Source organism: Leptonychotes weddellii, chromosome 1, assembly GCF_054177405.1.
Source record: "Leptonychotes weddellii isolate Sample4059 chromosome 1, ASM5417740v2, whole genome shotgun sequence".
NCBI lineage: Eukaryota > Metazoa > Chordata > Mammalia > Carnivora > Phocidae > Leptonychotes > Leptonychotes weddellii.
Window position 1 is genome coordinate 67,259,319 of NC_138369.1, and position 21,676 is coordinate 67,280,994.

At 39.6% G+C, this 21,676-nt stretch overlaps 1 long non-coding RNA gene across 2 annotated transcripts in view; it reads left to right on the plus strand.

Annotated features, from left to right (window-relative positions):
- Positions 1-19,630: 19,630 nt before the first annotated feature.
- The window catches only part of LOC145722442 (uncharacterized), a 103,876-nt gene continuing 101,830 nt past the window's right edge, over positions 19,631-21,676 (plus strand). For both annotated transcript variants that reach the window (XR_014146727.1, XR_014146726.1), the window contains exon 1: positions 19,631-19,975. This is a non-coding gene — a long non-coding RNA (uncharacterized LOC145722442). The remainder of the gene's footprint in view (positions 19,976-21,676) is intronic.

The following is a 21,676-nucleotide window of genomic DNA, read 5'->3' on the forward strand; positions in this document are numbered from 1 at the left end:
CTTACTTAGTCTTTTGGGCCTTGAATGTTTTAGCATGAAATAATCTTCATGGCAAAGTGGTAAGGCTTGGGGCAGCCTGCCTTTGGCCCCTACAATTTCAAAAGAAAATTTTTTAAGCAGCATTTTTTTTCTTTCAATACTTGATACCACAGCAACTAATGGTTCATGTGTTTAAATAAATATCCAATTTAACAGAACTGCATGTCTTGATTTTTCATTCTATTTAAAGTGTAGATGTGTATATATTCACAGTCACATTATTTAACAATGTCACATAATTAGTTCAAATTTGAGGAGCAAAAAATTTAGCAGAAATAAAATATTCTGGTGTTTAAAGAGAATCATAAGTCATAGCTTTGTCCTAAACATCAAATAAATATTTCTGAATTTCTTAAGTACATAACTTGCTGATTTGAGAAGTAATGACCTTGAAAACTAAATAAGTATTATAGGAACGACTGGGATCAGGGGCAGATGAATGAAAATGTGTCTCAGAAGCACCAGCAGATGGCAGGAGAGGAGAAAAAATTCCAAACTCAAAGAGACGATTAGCTTCCATGCTAGAGTGTGACAATTTTTAAAAAATATTTGTCTGCTAAGCCATCAGCTTAATATTTCCTTCTCTCTACCTATTATTGTGAGGACATAGGTTGTCTCTGACAGTAAGTCAAGACTTCAGGGCATTTTGCAAAGACTTCTGTAGTGGACACATGACACATCTCTTCACTGAAATTTGGCTTGTGGAAAATGCCAGTAGGCATTAATACCTGTTAGTCCTGGGGGCCTCTGGCATCTCCACTCCAGTCCTGGTTCCACCATTAACTGGTGCAGTGAGGGACAGTCACTGGGCTGCAGTTTCCATTTCTTTTTTTATTTTTATTTATGTATTTATGTATTTATTTATTTTAAGTAGGCTCCACACCCAGCATGGAGCCCACCGCAGGGCTTGAACTCACCGTGAGATCAAGACCTGAGCTGAGATCAAGAGTCAGACACTTAACGAAGTGACCTACCCAGGCACCCCCATTTTTCTTTTTTTAAATTGAGGGGACCAAGTCCTACACAATAATCAAGAGCATATAATTTTAAAGTGAACCAAGGGTGTCTTCTGAATACTTTAACTTTCTCTTCTTTTCAGGCAATATCCAGAAAGGCCTGCGCTGCTAACCAAGATGCATGAATTAGGGCCCCTGATGCAGGGCTGCCGTGGTGTCCAAGCCTGGGGTGCCCTTCCCACACAGTCTGCGTGCAGCCTCCCGAGTGGCTGCCCTGTTGAACGCAGACCAAATAGATTAGGGATCCCCAGATTCTCTGAAAGGGTTTTAAAAGCCTCAAATTGAAATTCCTTTACAACTCCCCCAGGGGAACTTTGTCCCAAGTCATGTGTGTATGGGAGGTATGTGTGTATGTACATTACATGTCATTTCAGTGACTCACAAAGTCAGAATCTCTGACTTAAAATTCTTTTCTTCATCTCTTACTTGGCTGTGTGACTTAAAGTAAATTACTTAAATCCTCTGTGCCTCAAATTTCTCATCTGCAAAGTGGAGTTAATAATATCTCTTGTGTCAAGTTATGGTGAGCAGGGCCACTTGAAGACATTCATAGGCACTAGACAATTTGCAAGTCTGACCTTACAAAATAGTAAACATATTTTAGAAGGCATGTATATACCTTATTAAATATAAGCCATTGTTTTAAAAATATTGAAGAGAGTCTTACTATTTTACTGTAAAAATGGTTAATATTAATTTCACTTTTGCAGTTTTCCTTTCCTTTTTCCTTTTGCCAAAAAATATATTTTGCCAAGTTTCAACCATTTTTATAATTTGTTGCAGAGCCATAGGCCCTAAACACTGTTCGTGTAGGTAACGGATAATACATCTCTTATTATGAGGTTTTTTTTTTTTTTTTTTAAGATTTTGCTTATTTATTTGAGAGAGAGAGAAAAAGAGAGAGAACAAGCAGGTGGAGAGGGAGAGGAAGAGGGAGAAACAGACTCAGTGCTGAACAGGAAGCCCAATGTAGGGCTTGATCCCGGAACCCAGGGAACATGACCTGAGCCGAAGGCAGACGCTTAACTGAATGAGCCACCCAGGCGCCCATTATTGTGAAGTTTAAAATGACATAATCCACATGAAGAGCTTCAAACTGTGCAGACCCATAGAAAGTACTTGACAAATATCAGCTGGGATTATTTATCATTTTGACTGTATAACTTCTGAGGCTATCCGGAGACTTAAGACCAACTAGACCAGGATGCTGCCTAGCTAGCTCATGGCTTTCAATCCTGACTGCCTATTTAATCACCTGTGGATTTAAAAATGCTGATGTCCAGACCACTTGCCAGGTCAAGTATGACATACTCTCTGGGGTGGAGTGTTTTTAACACTCTCCAAGGTGACTCCGGTGTACAAAGTTGAAATCACTGAGATAAGTAGAGGTGAGCATACTCCATGTGCCTCTGCAGTCATGAATTACCCTCTTTACAGAATAATAAGATTTTCCTTTGAAAACAGTGGTTCTCAAAGTGTAGTCCCCAAGCAGCATTGGCATTACTTGTAACTTGTGAGAAAAGTTCACAAGCTCCTCCGAATCAGACCCTCTGAGGGCCCAGCTGTCTGTGTTCTAACAATCCTGATGCACACGGAATTTGAAGCACACTGCTTCAAAGAAACATATTTGTTTTCTGTCAGGATTTCAAAATTCATACTAAAATTCTAGGATAACAGAGTTTGAAAATGCCAATATTATTTAAGTCACAGTGCTCACATGCGCACCCACACACACACAAATCATTTTCTTCAAGTGGTTGACAAACAAGTTCTCATCACCTCCACCCCAAACTACCTATTCAGGTAGCAATCACACTTTGAACAAACCGATGTACTTGTCACAACTGTCTTTCCTCATATACATGTTAAACTCTCTCAGGCATTATTCTGACTCATCCCAAGAACAGAATTTGTGGTGAGTAAAGTCAGAATTTTTCCTCCCTCTGTATTCTATTAATTCTATGATCTATAAATTCTCCTTTCACAAAAACTCTTTAACAACCTCCCTTTGTACATTTTTAGGTTTCAGGGTTCATAGTACTCCTTTGAACCTTCTTCAAATTACATTTCTCCTTCATACAAGTGATTTACACACCAAAGGTGAGCCTGGACCCAGTCAGTGGGGAGGGTTCCTTGGTCACTCACATAGTGCTCCTGGGCAGGAATTTCTTACTAATTCTGCCTTCACCTCTTTGGTGGGTAACATTCACCCTTGTTTCTTTCGTATTCTTACCAACTTGATCTGTTTTCATTTTGCATTTGCCATATCTCATCAAGTGACCCTATTGAATGTCATCTCATTTATTAGCAACTCCAACAATTTCAATGTGTTGAAGGTCTACCTTCAAAGCACTACTAATATCTTGTAATTTGGTCACAATTTAGAAACTGTGAAAACCCACTTCCCTAGGATGGTGTCTATAATCTGAGTAATGACCCTGGCTGGTTTTTACTCATCTCTGTCCCAGTCTTTTCTCAAACCCCAGTTTTGGTCCTTTGGGCTTCTAAGGGACTGGCACTGATGCCCCAACATTCCCTTCAGTACAACCTCTAGCTCTACCTCTTTAGCTCTGCCACAGCGAATAGGTGACTCCCAAATGTGGCTACACATTAGGGCAACTAAAGTTCTCCAAAGAATACTGATGTTTGTCAGAAGTCGGTAGAAATTCTGGGGCCCCAGAAATTCTGATTTAATTGGTCGGTCTGGATTTGAACTGAGACATCAGGAGTTGTTAAAGCTCCCCTCCCCCCTCCACCTGTGTGATTCTAATGCAGCAAGAATTTGTGAACCACTGGCCTAGAGGGAAATGCACCTGCCAATATGGCTCCCACACATCCTGTACCTCAGAGCTGCTCTACAGGCCCAACTACCTGGCACTTTGCTGCCCTCTGCTGGCTACTCTCAGCTTCGCCTCCAACTGGCCAGACCCTCCCAAAGCTGGTTCAAAAATGATTAGAAAAGTAGGTTGCAAGTATCCAAGGAATCTAGTGTATTCTGACTCTCCCTTTTTACTTCATTTTTTGGTTTGTTTTTTCACCTGAAACAGTATCTGAGCAGGAAACTAGATTTTTTTTTTGTTTCTAGTCAGCTGCTTAGTTTCTTGGCTGAGTAAGAGATACTGACAAATTATGTGAGTCAGGAAAGAGGGGAAAGGAGCTGACACGTGTTCAGAGACACCCCTGACTGGGAGGGTCTTTACAGAATAATAAGATTTTCCTTTGAAAACAGTGGTTCTCAAAGTGTAGTCCCCAAGCAGCATTGGCATTACTTGTAACTTGTGAGAAAAGTTCACAAGCTCCTCCGAATCAGACCCTCTGAGGGCCCAGCTGTCTGTGTTCTAACAATCCTGATGCACACGGAATTTGAAGCACACTGCTCTAAAGAAACATATTTGTTTTCTGTCAGGATTTCATATATATAAGTAGAGGTGAGCATACTCCATGTATGGGAGGGTCAGAGAGGAGTTCTGTGGAGCATGGAGAACTTTCTGAACTCACTGAGAGGCTGGAGTAATGGAATTTTTAAATTTTGAGGGTTTCCTTTTCTGTGCTCATGCTGTACTTTATCACAATAATAGCAATAATATTTGTTGACTTTTTTTTTTAAGATTTTATTTATTTATTTATTTGACAGAGAGAGAGATAGTGAGAGCAGGAACACAAGCAGGGGGAGTGGGAGAGGGAGAAGCAGGCTTCCCGCCGAGCAGGGAGCCCGATGCGGGGCTCGATCCCAGGACCCTGGGATCATGACCTGAGCTGAAGCAGACGCTTAACGACTGAGCCACTCAGGTGCCCCTTGTTAACTTTTTTAATCCTTATTTAATCCTTATTTTGTGCCAGCCTTGACTATTGGTGGTTTACCTCTCATCTTACAAGACGTCCCCATTTGAAAGACAAGGAAAATGTCTCAGAAGAATCAAGTGACTTGTTTTAAGAAAGCACTTAAGAAGTTTAAGAAGCCACTGTTACAGGATGAATTGTGTCTCCTCTAAAATTCATATGCGGAAGTCCTAACTCCCTAATCCTATCTCAGAATGTGACTGTTATTTGGAGGTAGGGTCTTTAAAAAGGTAACTCAATTAAAACGAAGTCATTATGGTGGGTCCTAATCCAATCAGACTGGTGTCCTCATAAGAAGAGGAAATTTGGACACAGACATGCACAGAGGGAAGATGATGTGAAGACACAGGGAGAACACAGCCATCTACAAGCCAAGGAGAGAGGAAACTTCTCCCACCGCCCTCAGAAGGACCCAACCCTGCCAACACTTTGATCTCCGACTCCCAGCCTCCAGAACTGTGAGAAGTAAATTTCTGTTGTTTGCCACCCGGTCTGTGGCACTTTGTTTTAGCAGCCCTGGCAAACATACAGTGACAGAGTCAGGCTTTGAATCCAGACCTGGCAAATTTCAAAACTTTGCTCACTGAACCACAGAACCACCTTAATCCTGGAAACTATAAACTATTTTATAAATGATTATAACAAGTATTACAAAGCGCTATTATAAAGTATTATGCTCATCCATAGTAATAGGTCCTTATTTGTACTCTTCATATAATTACTTCCTGCACAGCCAAAAAGAGGCTTGCTTTGGTGAAAATACCTTTATATAGTGTCTCACAATATATCTTTATATATATTTTTAAGTGCTGGCTTTTTCTCTCTGGCTATGCTCAGAATTCTCCTTGCAATGCTGGAACTTCCACACCCTTGAGGTTCAATTTAACCTCAAATTGCTTTCATTCATCTTCCTCAGATCATAAACACTCCCCATTTTTACCTCTGTTATCTTCTTTGCTTTCCATGGTTACATTTTCCAGTCATTCTTCCTTATTCATGAAAGTTCTAAATAGCCACATGTTTTTCATATTAAAAAAAAAAAAGATAAGCGGGCTCTACCTACTTTTTTTCCTAATAAACAACTAGATCATTCAAATTGCCCATTTGAGCCAAGCCCTGTGATTAGCTAATGATCTCATGAGCTGCTCAGAAAAAAATTCATCCATTTTTTATTGTTTTGGAAACTTGCCTTTTCTCTTCCTTTTTGTATAATAAGCTCCTTGTTGACTTCCACTCTAAGGTATCAAAAAACTCCTACTCACCCTTCAGTCATTTTTACCTTTGTGAATGAAATAACAACCACATATTTTTGGATCCCACTTCCTTCTACTTGCCCGCTCTTTAGTTCACTTGTTTGTTTTTTAAAAAGTGTATGCTAATGCCTTTTCAGCATTTTGAGACCAGCAGGCAGGATTTGTAGATCCTATTCCTATTGCAACATCAGGATGAAAATACCACAAACATTTCCTGGGTCTTCACAGCCCACCTGAGGTTTTCCTCTGACTCAACATTGAGACAGTCTGTGAATCATGTAGTCAGAGTGACCACAGGATTAACCTCACTCCATTACCGAGGATAAACAGCTGTTTATAGATGGTGTTTTTACGCAACCACGCGGGTCTTGCTGGAGGTTTTTGAGTGGATTGGGTCCTAAGGGTCCTTTGGAGACATAGCCTACATCCCACATGTGTGTGGGTTTAGAATGTGCAACTCCCAAAGAAGGAGGTTCCTTTCATATGCTGCTGTGGGTGCCCTCAGTGACACAACTCAGGCTTCTTAGCTGGAAGAAACAGAAAGTGACCCTGGATGACGTAAGCAGAAAACCAATTTATTGAAAAAATATATTAGGTAGCTTCCAGAATTGCCATGAGGGCCAGGGAAGTGAGCTCAGAAAACAAGGGCAAGGCAGGGCCACACCTTGGCACAAATCCATCTAGAAGGAATAGCACTTTCACTTCCACTACACACTGAGTACTATGGTAGCCTCCAAAATTGGAATGCTGCTCAGATTGCAAAATGTATTCTTCACATTGTGGTAGTGGCTTTGTATCTCTACCATCAGACTCAAATCCCGACCAAGCAAGTGTGATTGGCCTGTCACTTAAGTCAGGTGAATGCTTCTTAACTGCCAAGAATGCTATATAACTGAGCATCAGGCCTTTTTAAATTCTAACTAAAAATAAGTTACTTGTTTTTTGGGTGTTGAGTTTGATAAGTTCTTTATAGATTTCGGATACTAACCCTTTATCAGATATGCTGTTTGCAAATGTCTTCTCCCATTCTGAGGGTGGCGTTTTAGTTTTGTTGACTGTTTACTTTGCTGTGCAGAAGCTTTTTATCTTGATGAAGTCCCAATAGTTTATTTTTGCTTTTGTTTCCCTGGCCTTTGGAGCTGTGTCTAGTAAGAAGTTGATATGGCCAATGTCAAAGAGGTTACTGCCTATGTTCTCCTCTAGGATTTTGATGGCTTCACCTTTAGGTCTTTCATCCATTTTGAATTTATTTTTTGCGTATGGTATAACAAAGTGGTCCAGTTTCATACGTGGAATTTAAGAAACAAAACAGGTGAACATTAGGGGGAAAAAGAGGCGAACCAGAAAACAGGCTCTTAAACCATAGAGAACAAGATGAAGGTTACTAGAGGGGATGTTGGTGGGGAGACGGGTTAAATGGGTGATGGGGATTAAGGAGGGCACTTTGTTGAGCACTGGGTGTTGTAAGTGATAAATCACTAAATTCTATACCTGAAACTAATATTATGCTGTATGTTAACTAGATGGAATTTTTTAAAAACTTGAAAAAAAATTTAGGTAGAAATAGACTCTGCCTCCTATCAGGACTCATAAAAGGAGACTTCCCAAACAGAAGCAGAGGTTTGGATGCGGAGTTGCAAACAAAGTACAGATATCCTCCACACTCCACTACTATAGTGCTTAACACCCTACTTCCCACCCCAAGCCATTGCTACTAGGTAGTAGAACACAATTACCTCCTTATTTCTAAAAATGTACTCTTCCCAAAGGAAGAAAAGTTAAAATCTCATTATTTACTGCATCCAAATCTAGTTGAGGTCAATTCAGTTCTGTCATGATCCTATCTCCCATATTCTCCTATGGACTCAACTAGTCAACGATTTCTAAAACATAGTTCATAGAAAAATAGCATATAGGAAAAGGAGAGAATTAACTTAATAGATAATGTAAATGTAAAAGTTAGCATAAGTAAATATATAAATTGCTGCAAGGAAGTATGGTAGAAACCATAGGGTTGTGGTACTCATTTTTACCACTAGTCCCTTGGCAATGGTTGCTATTTATGACTCCTTTCCGCTGGTCCTCATTCCAAATTATTATGACCTCAACTGATCAGGGTTCCTTACCTGGTGAGATAGCCTGAACCTCCATCTCTGAGGGCTCTGACCATCACAAGGGACACCCCAGTACTACACTTCTCTCTTTCCTGCCCCACTGTCTAATAGCAGCCCTATCTCCTTGACACCATCAATTTCAGGGGTGAAAGCCACCCCTGAAACCCACTTTGACCTGCTCACCCAAAGGCAACAGAAGCCCAAAATAGCCTGGTGGTTGTCTCAGCTTACAATTCAAGGAAAGCAATTTGTATATAAAAGCCTTCATTTCTAAACCAGCAGCTGCTAGTCATAGGGAAAGAAAGCACATTTTTCCAATTGATTCATTAAAAAAAAAAAAATTGGGACGGGCACATCCTTCCTCGTTACTTGGTTCTCAAGCCCATATGTAGGCTATGAAAAAACCTCAAAACCCTCATACATACACATCTTACAACACCCAACTCTCATCATGTATAGTCTCCCAGCTGGTGCTGTAACAAAGTTTTCAATAAACCATGCCACCATTCCATAAAGGGTACATTTTCCATACAGGAATCAGAGTGCAGAGTCAGACTAGTGAATCCTATGTACATCAACTCATTGCTTTACTTCTCTTACCATAAGGCAATTTCTCATTTGGAAGGTCATGGAATATCATGAATTTAGTATAAGCATTCGGGAAGTCCATGGATAGTGGTTCTAGAAGAAGTATGGCAGGAGAAAAGGCAAATCTAAATCCACAGTAAGATTTTGTTTCACTCCATGGCAGGAAGGGCTCAATAGTAAATAATACAGCACATAAAATCTACAGTGAAAAACTACTGTTTTGGAGGAAAACATTCTTTGAATCTGTGGAAGTAACAAACATCAAAATAAAAATAAAAATTATATAACTTTAGTCAGAAGATGAGCTAGGTCCTGGATTTTGAGTACATGGAATGTGTTATTTCTCTTACCTCATCCCCTCTCCAGCAGAATTTAGAAACATGTAACCAACTTGTTCATTTATTCAAACACTTACGGATAACAAATTGAGTATCAAACAATCCACTGTATATGTAAGTAGCCATTGTGTATATAAAGAGGAGTTCTGAAGAGAGTCTTAGATTGGAAATAAAAATCTCTGGGCTATGGCAGCCAGTTAATAATTGAGTAGGTGAATGTGAATGAGGCGGCCTCAGAAGCAGATGTAGGCAAGAAAAGGAGACATTCTAGTCCTAAACCTTGAGGAAATCCAACAGTTAAGGAGATTAATAGACTTCTGTTATCTGTCCATGTCCCCAGGGAACACTGAAATTAAATGAAATATAGCAAATGAAACCTCACTTGTAAACATGGAAAATGTAATCCACCATGGAAAAAATGCTACAAAGAGGGTTATAGAATGACCAATGCAGAAATGGCAGAAATGTGGCACATTGAAAAATTAGGGTTAGAATAATTCTGGATGTCTCCAGTACTATCCAGGGAGAGATCAGTTTTGATTTATCTAGAGAAAAATTTTTCCTAAAATGGAGCAGTGTATGAATTTGCAGTATTTAAAAGAAATGATGTGTAAGCCTTTCTAACCACATTTTTCCCCCAATCCTATGGGGTAGAAGGTTGATGATGTATCGATGTGCTTGAAAAGAAGGAGGAACTAGCCTTTCATCCTTTGAGCCTGGAGGAAAGAAGGTAAAGGTAAGTGTGAATATAGAAAAATACGTAGCACGAGGGCAGGAGAGAGAAGGTCACATGTGCTGGCTTGTGATTCATAGCAAATCCTGATGCACAAGATGAATGATGGTTAAATTAGTAGCTTTAGAGGAATGAGGTCATTTTGTCATTTGACAAGGGAAATGGAACAAGTAGCTGGCAGAGAACAAATAAGGGGATATACAGGTGTCAGTAAAGTTTCTGTTCAGGTAAATCACCAAGAATTTTTACATAGGGTTGCTTTATACAAATTAAAATGAACCTGCCTTTCTAACGGTAGTTGAGCTTATGGTAGTTGACACCCGAACAATCAGCTATTTGCTTTTTTAGAGAACACTGAGTATTTAGGGTCTAGTAGGCAAAATTATTAGATAGCTGACTTCTTTACATTCCAAAGCCAGTTGGTTTTCATGGTGCAGATACACCTCATTTTTTCTCAGGGAACTAAAGCAATTAATGTTCTATTCATGGCTCTTCTCTAAATAAATCAGAGAGAACCAGACAGAGGCTGGGAAAGAAACAAAACCAAACAAAAGCCTGTGATATGAGCTAAGACTGCTGTTAACAAGAGTTTACCCTTTTTTGTCCTTACTTCCCACCACACCATTGAATTTATTTCCATGGGCTTCCAGCTCCTCAAGCCCCCCATCTACCTCCACTTCACAGCTCAGGACAATGGCTAAATTATCAAGTTTTAAATCCAGTCGTTGTTAATGAAAGAGACCCAAGGCCAGTCCTGCAGGGTCTGTAAAGAGCCTACTCAACTGTAAGCAACAATCCAACTATATCATACACCAGAGAGTGTCTTCCCATTTCCAAGGGAAGTTAACCAAAACCGATGATGTTAGATTTTGTTAGTGCTTTTTGCCCCCTGAATGGAGTCAAGCCTAAAAGAAATTGATAGGTCTGAGTGTCATGGATAAATAAAAAGATCTAATCTCATTCAAACCTGTGTCTTTTTACTAGGCAACACAGACTTCCTCCTGGAAGTACTTAATTACCGTGCTAGCTCCTCCTGGAACTTGATTTCCTCTTTTTAGAGACATGCTACCCGTTCTTAAAAACATAGGATACTTTTTTTCCAGAATGGCAATGCTGCCTATGTTTGCAAAATATACATTAGGCAAAGAGTTCATTGATAAAACTCTTTTTGAAGTTATTTGACTGTTATTTTGAGATTGGTAAATAAAATTTCCATTTTCCAGATATGCATTTCTCTAAGGAGTTGTAGAGGAAATTACTGAATTTATCAGTACACTGTGTTTTCCTGCATGTTTTTCTAGCCAGGCTCTCCATTAGTGAAATCGACTTAAAAGCCAATAAAATATTTCAATGAGATAGCAGAATTTTAATATCAGCTAATGAAAGTAATTTCTCAATTCATCTGTTTGCTTTTTCCAAGGGCATCCAACCAAACCTTTCAGAAAAAAAAATGTTATGTTGTCTTCCTTTTATTAAATCAAGTCTGAGATACTAGCCAAAGGCATGTGGAACAGAAATCCAGCTCTACCTTTTAAATCCTTTTGGGCAGCCTGACTGAATCCAACTGTTTAAGGCTCATCAAAAAAGCAGCAGCCTGATGAGGATACATGCAAAATTCTTGGGGAAATGGCAATTTATATGTTCATCTCTTTAGCACTGATTTGTTCTCAGTAAGGTTTACACCCTTGGTTTCCTCCCTTTCTTTGAATCAGTAAGTATTTATATCTTATCTGTATATCACCCTCAAAAAACTGGCCAGTATTTTTTTTTAATTTTATAAAGAAGTTTCAGATTCTGCTCACTACAGCCAAATCTCTCTCATAAATATTGTTCTTCATTATTTAAACATAAATTGTTACGTATTTATTGTTTATTTTACAATCTTACTACCGTTTAGAAAAGAGTATATAATATTTGTTAATAAAAGTGTGAAAATGTATGAACTATTTCATTACTAACATAAGCCCTGTGTTCAGACGTCTCCCACATATCTTTTCATGTGTTTTAAATGTGCCTCTTTCTCTCCCTCCCCACTGCCATAATCACCGGTATCTCTTGCTCACACTCCCTTCCACGCTGGCTATCTCTCTCCAGCTTCTGTGCGCTTTCTTATGGCTTGTGCTTGTGAGCTGTCTTCAGAGGACTGCCCTGGGCCTCCTGGAGCAGTGTCACCCACAAAGGAGGAGAGCTGGCAGTGCCCGGGGGCTAAGCTTCCCCAGGGGAGGAGCCACGGCCAATGACCAACCGACTAGTGGAAGCATCAAAGCCCAGCTGCCTTGCTTTGAGGCTGCTCAAAGGCCTCAGTGCAATTTCCTCTTAAGGACTGGCATTGGGATCCGGCTGCCTCCAAGACTCTGTCAGAGGCTCTACCCTGGCATGGCCTCCTCCCCTCCAGGTCTTACTTCCCCCACCTCTTTACAGGTCTCCTTGGGAAGCACTTACTTCATCATTTATACAAAAATCCTCATCTTTGAGCCAACTTCTCAGGGGGCCAGACCTAAGACAGCCATCAAAGAGGTTTCTAGGTCTCTAATATTGCCCTTCATGTTCCGTTGTTCAACCTGTAACCAGAGTACCCCTTCAAAAATCCAAGTCTGTTCATGATATGGCTCTGCTTCAAACCTTGCGGGGGTGCCCCATTGTTCTTATGGACATCCTGAACTTTAATCTTTTTTTTTTTTTAAGAGAGGGAGAGAGGGGGTGGGGGAGGAGAGGGACAGAGGAAGAGAGAGAATTTTAAGCACACTCCACGCTGGGAGTGGAGCCCGACATGATGCTTGATCTCATGATCCTGAGATCATGAACTGAGCCAAAATCAGGAGCCAGATGCTTAACCCACTGAGCCCCTCAGGCACCCCCTGACACTTTAATCTTATGCGTGAGTTCCTTTATGACCTTGCCCTACATAATCCTTCACTCTCATTTCTTCCCACATCTCAGTCCTGTTGGAATTTTTCATTTCCTTGGATACTCTCTCCCCAGGCTCTCTCTGGCCTCTGGTCCTTCAAACAGGCTATTTCCTCAGCCTGAATCAATCTGACCATCTCCAGTCTCTTTAACTGGACCATAACTCCTACAGGTTCTCACCCTTTCCAGGAAGCTTGTCTCTACCCTCCTCAGACCAGGTCAAGTACTCCCAGACATTATAGAGCTAAACCTGTCTTATGTCTATACCTGCTCCCTGTAGGCCTCCCTTACCAGGTTTTGTAAGTTCTCTGTGGGAATGGGCCATGGCTACACCCTGGTCCCTATCACAATGCATGGCACAGAGTTGGCACTTTATAAGAATTTGTTGAGTGACTGCGGTGACAGATTAAAAGGTGGGTCAACTTGGCATTTGCACGGAGAGCCAATCTTTTTTTTTTTTTAAAGATTTTATTTATTTGACAGAAAGAGACATAGTGAGAGAGGGAACACAAGCAAGGGGAGTGAGAGAGGGGGAAACAGGCTTCCCGCTGAGCAGGGAGCCCAATGTGGGGCTTGATCCCAGGACCCTGGGATCGTGACCTGAGCCGAAGGCAGATGCTTAACAACTGAGCCACCCAGGCGCCCCACAGAGAGCCAATCTTTATGAGATGCTCAAAACATGTCAAGATGGAGAAAATCTCATTTACAGAATCCTCTCAGGGAAAACATTGTGTGTGATTAAAAGAAATACTTGGATAAGAGGCTATTGGGAGTGCTGATATCTTTAAGTGTCAGACTCAATTAACAACGGGTGAACCCCAAACTGCCTTTTTGGGAGAGTGGATCTGGTGAATGACAGGGCTTTTATTTTGCTGAACTAAGTGCAAGTTTGAGGCCAGAGCTGAATGACTTGGGCCAACGGAAGAGATGTAGAGGGCAGCCACTAGGGAGCCTTTTTTCCCACCCGCCCTCCCCTTGCAACCTTTGAAAAATAAAGAGCATCAGTTTAGATAATTAGGCATCAAAGTTATTAGCCTGTCCAGAGATCCCACATATCTTTTAGGCCTGAATGAGTATATTTTTTTTTCTAAAATGAAACAGAAAAGCCTTTGCTCTAACAAACTAGTCCTTGTAATTCAGGTCCTGTCTTTTCTACTGCTGGTGTCACCATAAAAATAATGCTCAATGATGGCAGGACAATTGCAGTGTCTTAAAAAATTTTTATCAGGGAGGGATGTTAAAGAAATAACCCAATAATTCTAGATGTGGGAACCATCTCCCACATCTCCTCAGATCTGGCTGGGAGAGAAGGAGATGGGGAAGATTTCATAGAGCTACAGTTTCACAAACTGCTAAACCCATTTCCTGCTTAATTACTTTGATTCATTTCTGATAACCTTGCCCTTACGTGAAAAACTGTTAAATTTTAATAGGAGAAAAGCATGACATATTCCACTATAATCCAAGATACCCAAGTAATTTCACAGAGAGTAAAATATAAAAATTGAACAATGAAAACAAGACAATGTAAGTCAAAAAAAATAAGTAAATACATTTTGTACAAAAAAAGTCATATGATAAAAGCTTATTGCACTCTCTTTTTTGGCAACAGTTTCTTCATAAAGTTTTCAACTTTTTGCTTGCTCATAATAATCCTGAACTCAAAGTCATTTAAAAATAATGTTCCATCACAGATCATCACCTTTATAGTCAAATATAGGCTAAACACAAGAAAGCTTTGAACCTGGGGAAACAGCACTCATAGACAAGAACCTGAAGAGGAATAGAAGATGCTACCCCTTCATTTTTCTTGCCTGGCATTTAATATAAATCAAAATGTTTGAGGTCCAAAGATAGTAGATAATTCAGTCAGCTTCCTTTGATAGTTTCTGTCATGAAATTATTCAGTCAAGAAAATTGGTGAGACTTTCTGTGCCAGAAACTCTAATGTTGATATAATGTTAATATTATTTGGTATTTCATATCCATTTGGTGTGGTTTTGGGTGAAAAATAATTTAAATAAACAAATAAACAAACAAACAAATAATAAAATAAAAGAGTAGTCATTGTTCAAATAGTGCTATGGACTGAACGTGTCCTCCCCAAATTAGTTGTAGCCTTAATCCAGTATGATGGTATGTGGAGGTGGGGCCTTTGGGGGGTGATTAGGTTTGGTGAGGTCATGAGGGTGGAGCTGCTAGGATGTTATTAGTGCCCTTATAAGAGGAGGAAGAGCCTAGCACGCTCACTGGTGTGCGCACTCCAGCCTCCTATCCCCTCAGTGTGGCAATACAGCAAGAAGGTGGCTGTCTGCAAACCTAGAGGAGGGTCTGCACCCAACAGCAAATCTGTCATGACCTTGATTTTGGATTTCCCAGCTTCTAGAACTGTGAGGAAATAAATTGTTTTTGCTGGCCAATCTATGGTATTTTATAATAGCATGCTAACTAATACAAGTAGTATAACTTCTCAAGTGCTATTCCTGTAAAAAGTCATTAACTGAGTATCCATTGTATAAGGTAAGTTTGAACTACATAATTTGCTCTCTCGCCCCCTCCCCTTCCTTTCTTCAGGGTCTCCTCAGTGGTGTTGGCTGTGAAATGGGCTGGCAGAGATGTGGAAGGGAACTCCCCATTGATTTTTTCTAATATCTCTTATTTCGTACAATGACTAAAAAACTGTTCGCTTTTTTTATCATTTGGTTTCAATATTAAATCCTATTAGTCTGTGGTAGTTACTGACTTCTGTTAAGAATAAGATTCCAGAAAATCAACTCAGTGTTACCAGATAAGTCTCCACTGATTTCTTATATTCCTTTGTGGCCTGAGCCAAACATATCCTTCCAATCAAAGGCTATGTTTGTACAGCAAACAGCCTTGGAAGCCAGAGATAATATATTCTTCTGGAGAGATTTGAAGACATCCCAGGATAGTAAAGATGTATTGCTCTTCTTCCCTCCCTGGAGAGATCTGCTTAAATTCCAAGGTAATGAGTAATCTTCCTCTCCATAGGGGAAGACAGGTAGATGTGCCTGCAGCCCATAAAAGTTTCAAGTCTCCAGTTTGGGGGTTTCTCTCCTGTGGAGCATCACTGCATGTACAGATATCCATCTGGCACTTATCACATCATCTCTCAGGAACTAGGGCATGGGGAACTGACACAAGATGCTGCCCTGGCTACATGAGAATGATAAACCATCTTTGCCTCTGACTTGTCTTCTGCAGTGTATGTACATAAAATCATGGCACGCTAACTTGTTAGTTTGCAATTAGGGTAAAATCTCAGATGTTTCACAGTTTCAGACTTAACATTGAGTTTTCAAAATTCAAAGAAAGTGATTAGGGAACATTCTGGCACATTCTCCCACAAACATGGCACTGGCAACTATCCTTTTGTGTTAAGCACTGAAGTGAAATATAGTCTGAATTTTAAAACAGTGTCTTGTACTATGAGAGAAATATAACTTATCAAAAATAACCAAGAGTTTATTTAAGATTTTTTATGTGGAAACTGACCAATTTTGCTTTAGTTTAGCTTTATTTAGACTTAGTTCAGGATTTCTTAGATGACACAAGCTAATGATATGATTAATCTTTTTTAACAATAGCTTGACAAGATGTTGTACCCTTACTTATTTCTTTTTGTTTGCAAGAAACATGAACATCTATATTCAAACTTCAAGAACTTGGCAAATATTTATCTCAAGCAATTTCAACAGGAAAATTATGCTCTGACTCAAAAGTTATTATTCTGAATGCCCTAAAATATTTTTGCCCTTTGTGGATGATGATGTCTATTGCTCACAGCCACTGTACCACTTTTATGTTGAGGGAGTGGGTGGAGAGTTCTTGATTGCTGGGAAATGGAAGCCTCTCTAGCCTCAGGAGGTAAAACTGTCTATGATAATTCCTTTGCCAATAATGGGCCCAGAATGGACAAGTGACCCATTCTGGCTAAAGAGATATAAGAAAAAAATTTGCTGGGAAGAGGCATCTCATCCTAAATAAAAAGACTAAGGCTTCTCAGGAAAAGTTGCCCTTTTAATCATTCTTTGGAATGTGGACATGATGTCTTGGTTTGTCACAGCCATTTGGGGACTATCATGAGAGTATAAGCCAACACATTCTGATGACAGAGCACAACACTAGGAAGAGCAGGGTTCTCGAGAGCACTGTTGAATAGCAGAACCAACTTTGGCAACCCTCACTTACCAGCTTCCCACTGAATGAATAAAATAAACTTTTGCTTATTCAAGCCACCACAAAGTCAGATTTTTTGTTCTGAGCAACTGAGTGCGTTCATAATTGATATGCAAAGAGGTCTCATGAAGAAGATATGTTGGTAAGAAAATAACCCAGTAATTAATTTACTACCTTATCATTTACATTTTAAAGCATTTATGGAGTGCCTGGGTGGCTCAGTTGGTTAAGTGTCTGCCTTTGACTCAGGTCATGATCCCAGGGTCCTGGGATCAAGCCCCCCATTGGGCTCCCCACTCAGTGGGGAGCCTGCTTCTCCCTCTCCCTGTGCCCCCTACTCATGCTTGCTCTCTCTCTCTCTCTCTAGTGCTCTCTCCCTTTCTCAAATAAATAAATAAAATTTAAAAAAATTTTTCAAAGCATTTATACCAGTTATCAAATGGTTTGCAATACTGGTGATTTTTTTTAATCAAAGTCTGACACAAAGACACTTATTTCCTTTAACTGTTCTTTTGTTGCAGGATTATCATCAATGAATATAAAAATTTGGCTTTTCAACCATAAGGGTACATTTTATCAACAAGATTATTATCCCAATCTTTCTCCAGATTTAGGAATGTCATTTTTGCTTTAGATCTTTTCCTTCTATAATGGCATTTGAAATTTAGACATATAGATTGACCCATTCTAAATAGTTAATAAGGTCCAAAGGAAACATTTATAGATTTTTTTAACTAGTAATTTTATGAAGGCCAGGAGGACAAATATTTGACTAACCCTCCAGTATAGTTTCTCCCTCTGAGCAAGAGAGGGCTTCAAATTCCTTCTGGAAACATAAAATAAAGTAAATTTAAAATCTCCCTATTCCAGATAGCTACTAGCAACCAATCAAATAATATAAAAGTTATATATAGCCTTCATCTAGTGGTTTAACAGTTAATTTTAATCTTCATTTTAATCAATTAGTAGATGTTTTAAGCATAAAACTTCTCGCCCTTATGACATTTCAAATGAAATAAGTACAATAAGCCCACTACAGCTGACAACTTTACTAACTCCATAATCACACAGATCCAAATAATTCCCCCAAATATAACAACCACATAACCGAAAAGGTTTACCTAGGTTCAATATTTGCAAATCAATCAACATTATACATCACACCAAAAAGAGAAAGGATAAAAACCACATCCAAACTGGTAAGGAAGAAATAAAACTTTCACTATTTGCAGATGACATGATACTAAATATAGAAAAACCTAAAGACTCCACCAAAAAAACAAAACAAAACAAAAAAAAAACCTACTAGAACTGAAAAATGAATTCAGTAATGTCTCAGGACACAAAATCAATGTAGAGAAATCTGTTGCATTTCTATACACCAATAATGAAGCAACAGAGAGATTAAGAAAACAATCCCATTTACAATTGCACCAAAATAATAAAGTACCTAGGAATAAACTTAACCAAAGAGGTGAAGGACCTGTACTCTGAAAACTAAAACACTGATGGAAGAAATTGAAGATGACACAAAGAAATGGAAAGACATTCCATGCTTATGGATTGGAAAAAAGAAATATTGATAAAATTTCTATACTATCCAAAGCAATCTACACATTTAATGCAATCCTTATCAAAATACCAACAGCATTTGTCACAGAACTAGAACAAACCATCCTAAATTTGTATGGAGCCACAAAAGACCTCGAATAGCCAAAGCAATCTTGAAAGGAAGACAATATCACAATTCCAGACTTTAGGTTATATTACAAAGCTTTAGTAAACATAGTAGTATAGTACTGGCACAAAAATAGATACATAGATCAATGGAACATAACAGAAAACCCAGAGATAAACCCACAATTATATCAGCAATCATTCTTTGACAAAGGAGACAGGACTATGTAGTGGGAAAAAGTATCTTCAACAAATACTGTTGGGAAAACTGCACAAACTACATGCAAATGAATGAAACTGGACCACTTTCTTTCACTATACACAAAAATAAATTTAAAATGGATTTAAGACCTAAATGTGAGACCTGAAACCATAAGAATCCTAGAAGAGAGCACAGGCAGTAATTTCTCTGACATTGGCTGTAGCAACATTTTTCTAGATCTCCTAAGGTGAGGGAGATAAAAATAAACTATTGGGGCTGTATCAAAATAAAAACCTTCTGCACAGCAAAGGAAACAATCAACAAAACTAAGAGGTAACCTATGGAATGGGAGAAGATATATGCAAATGACATATCTGATAAAGGTTCAGTATGCAAAATATATAAAGAACTGATACAACTCAATACCCAAAAAAACAAATAATCCAATTAAAAGCGGGCAGAAGTCATGAACATGAAGACATTTCTTCAAAGAAGACATACAGATGACCAACAGACACATGAAAAGATGCTCAACTTCACTCATCATCAGGGAAACATGATGAGAGATCACCTCACACATGTCAGAATGGCTAAAATCAAAAACGTAAGAAACAACAAATGTTGATGAGGATATGAAGAAAGAGGAACCCTTGTGCACTATTGGTAGGAATGCAAACTGGTGCAGTCACTGTGGAAACAGTTCCTCAAAAAATTAAAAATAGAACTACCCTCTGATCCAGTAATCCCACTACTGGGTATTTACCCCAAAAATACAAAAACACTATTTGAAAGGGATACATGCACCCCTGTGCTTATAGCAGCATTATTTATAATAGTTAAGTTATAGAAGCAGCCAAATGTCCATCAATAGATGAATGGATAAAGAAGAAGTGGAATAAAAAGGGGAGGAGCAAGATGGAGGAGGAGTAGGAGGCCTAAATTTCATCTGGTCCCAGGAATTCAGCTAGATAGGGATCAAACCATTCTGAACAGCTATGAACTCAAGAGGAGATCGAAGAAAAGAATAGCAGCAACTCTCTGAACAGAAAAGCGACCACTTTCTGGAAGGTAGGACGTGCGGAGAAGTGAATCCGAGGCGATATTCGGGAAGATAGATGGCGGGGGAGGGGGCCTCCATCCGCCACTTCTGGCAAGTGATAGAGCCGCTGAGTGCAAAATCGGAACTTTTAGAAGTTGGCTCCGCTGAGGGACATCACTCCAGTGGCTAAGCAGGGGGTGGAACCCTCGTGGGACAGTGTGGTCTCAGGACCCTCGGGGTCACAGAAAGACTGGGGGTGCCTGAGTGCAGCAGAGCTCCCAGGGATTGGAGCAGAGAAGCTGGCTGCAGAGACAGAGCTGAGGAGCGGGCTCTCAGCTCAGGGTTGCCATAAACCCTGATCGGGGCACAGTCAGGCCACTGCTCTTCCAGCAGGGACCCAACAAGCGGCAGATCTGGGGAGACTCCCCTTCCTCCCCCGGGAGGAGTGGTGCAGGAGCGCACCACAGGGATCTGCTGGGTTTGGAGACTCCACATGGGGTTGGGTGCCAGAGATAGAAATGCTCAGTCACAGGCCGGGTAAGCACAGAGTGCAGCCAGAGACCGGGGAGACAGACGGGAGTGATTGACTGCTTTTCTCTGGGGGTGCACTGAGGAGTGGGGCCCTGAGTTCTCGGCTCCTCCGGGGTGGAGACTGGGAGGCCGACATTTTCACTCTCCTCCTCCAAAGCTGTACAGAGAGCTTGCAGGGAACAAAAGCTCCCGAGAGCAAACCCCAGCAGATTACTTAACTGGGACCAGCAAGGGCGGGGCAATTCCACCTCTGGCAAAGACATTTGGGAACCACGTCAACAGGCCCCTCCCCAGAAGATCAGCGAGAACAGCCACCCAAGACCAAGTTTACCGATCAATGAGAACGGCAGAACTCCAGCACTAGGGGAATACTGCACATAGAATTCATGGCTTTTTTACCATGATTCTTTAGAATATGTACTGCCTCTTGTTCTTTCTATTGGTAACAATGACCCCAGAAAAATATACACTAAACAAATCAGAAGAGACCTGAAACCAGGGGAAAAGAAAGGGAAAGAAAGAAAAAAGAAAAAGATATAAAAAAAAAACAGAATATGATCAAATATGATCAGGCTGGTGCATAGATCTTTCAAAGTTAATTTTTTTAATTTTCTTTTTTCTTTTTTTTTTTGAATTTTTCTTTTTCCTTTTCAACCAACATCTTATCAATCCCTTTTTTAAAAAAAGTCTTTTTCATTTTTAGAATCATATTCTATCCCTTCATAGTAGTTAACCTTAGTTTTGATATATATATAAGTTGTTCTCTCTTTAAAATTTTGGGATGCAGTTTCTTCTAACAGACCAAAATATACCCTAAATCTCTAGTGTATGGCTTTGTTCTAGTCTCCTGCCTGATCACATTCTCTCTCTCTTTTTTTTTTAATTCTCTTCTTTCTTTTTTCAACCAACTTCTTATCTTATCAATTCCTTTTATAAAATCTTTTATAATTTTCATCTTTACAGTCATATTCCATCCCTTCATTGTATTTACCCTTATTTTTGTACATATATAAGTTTTTCATTCTTTAAAATTTTGGGAGGCACTTTCTTCTAACAGACCAAAATACACCCAAAATCTAGTGTGTGGCACTGATCTATGCACCAGCCTGATCGTATTTGATCATATTCTGTTTTTTTTATATCTTTTTCTTTTTTCTTTCTTTCCCTTTCTTTTCCCCTGGTTTCAGGTCTCTTCTGAT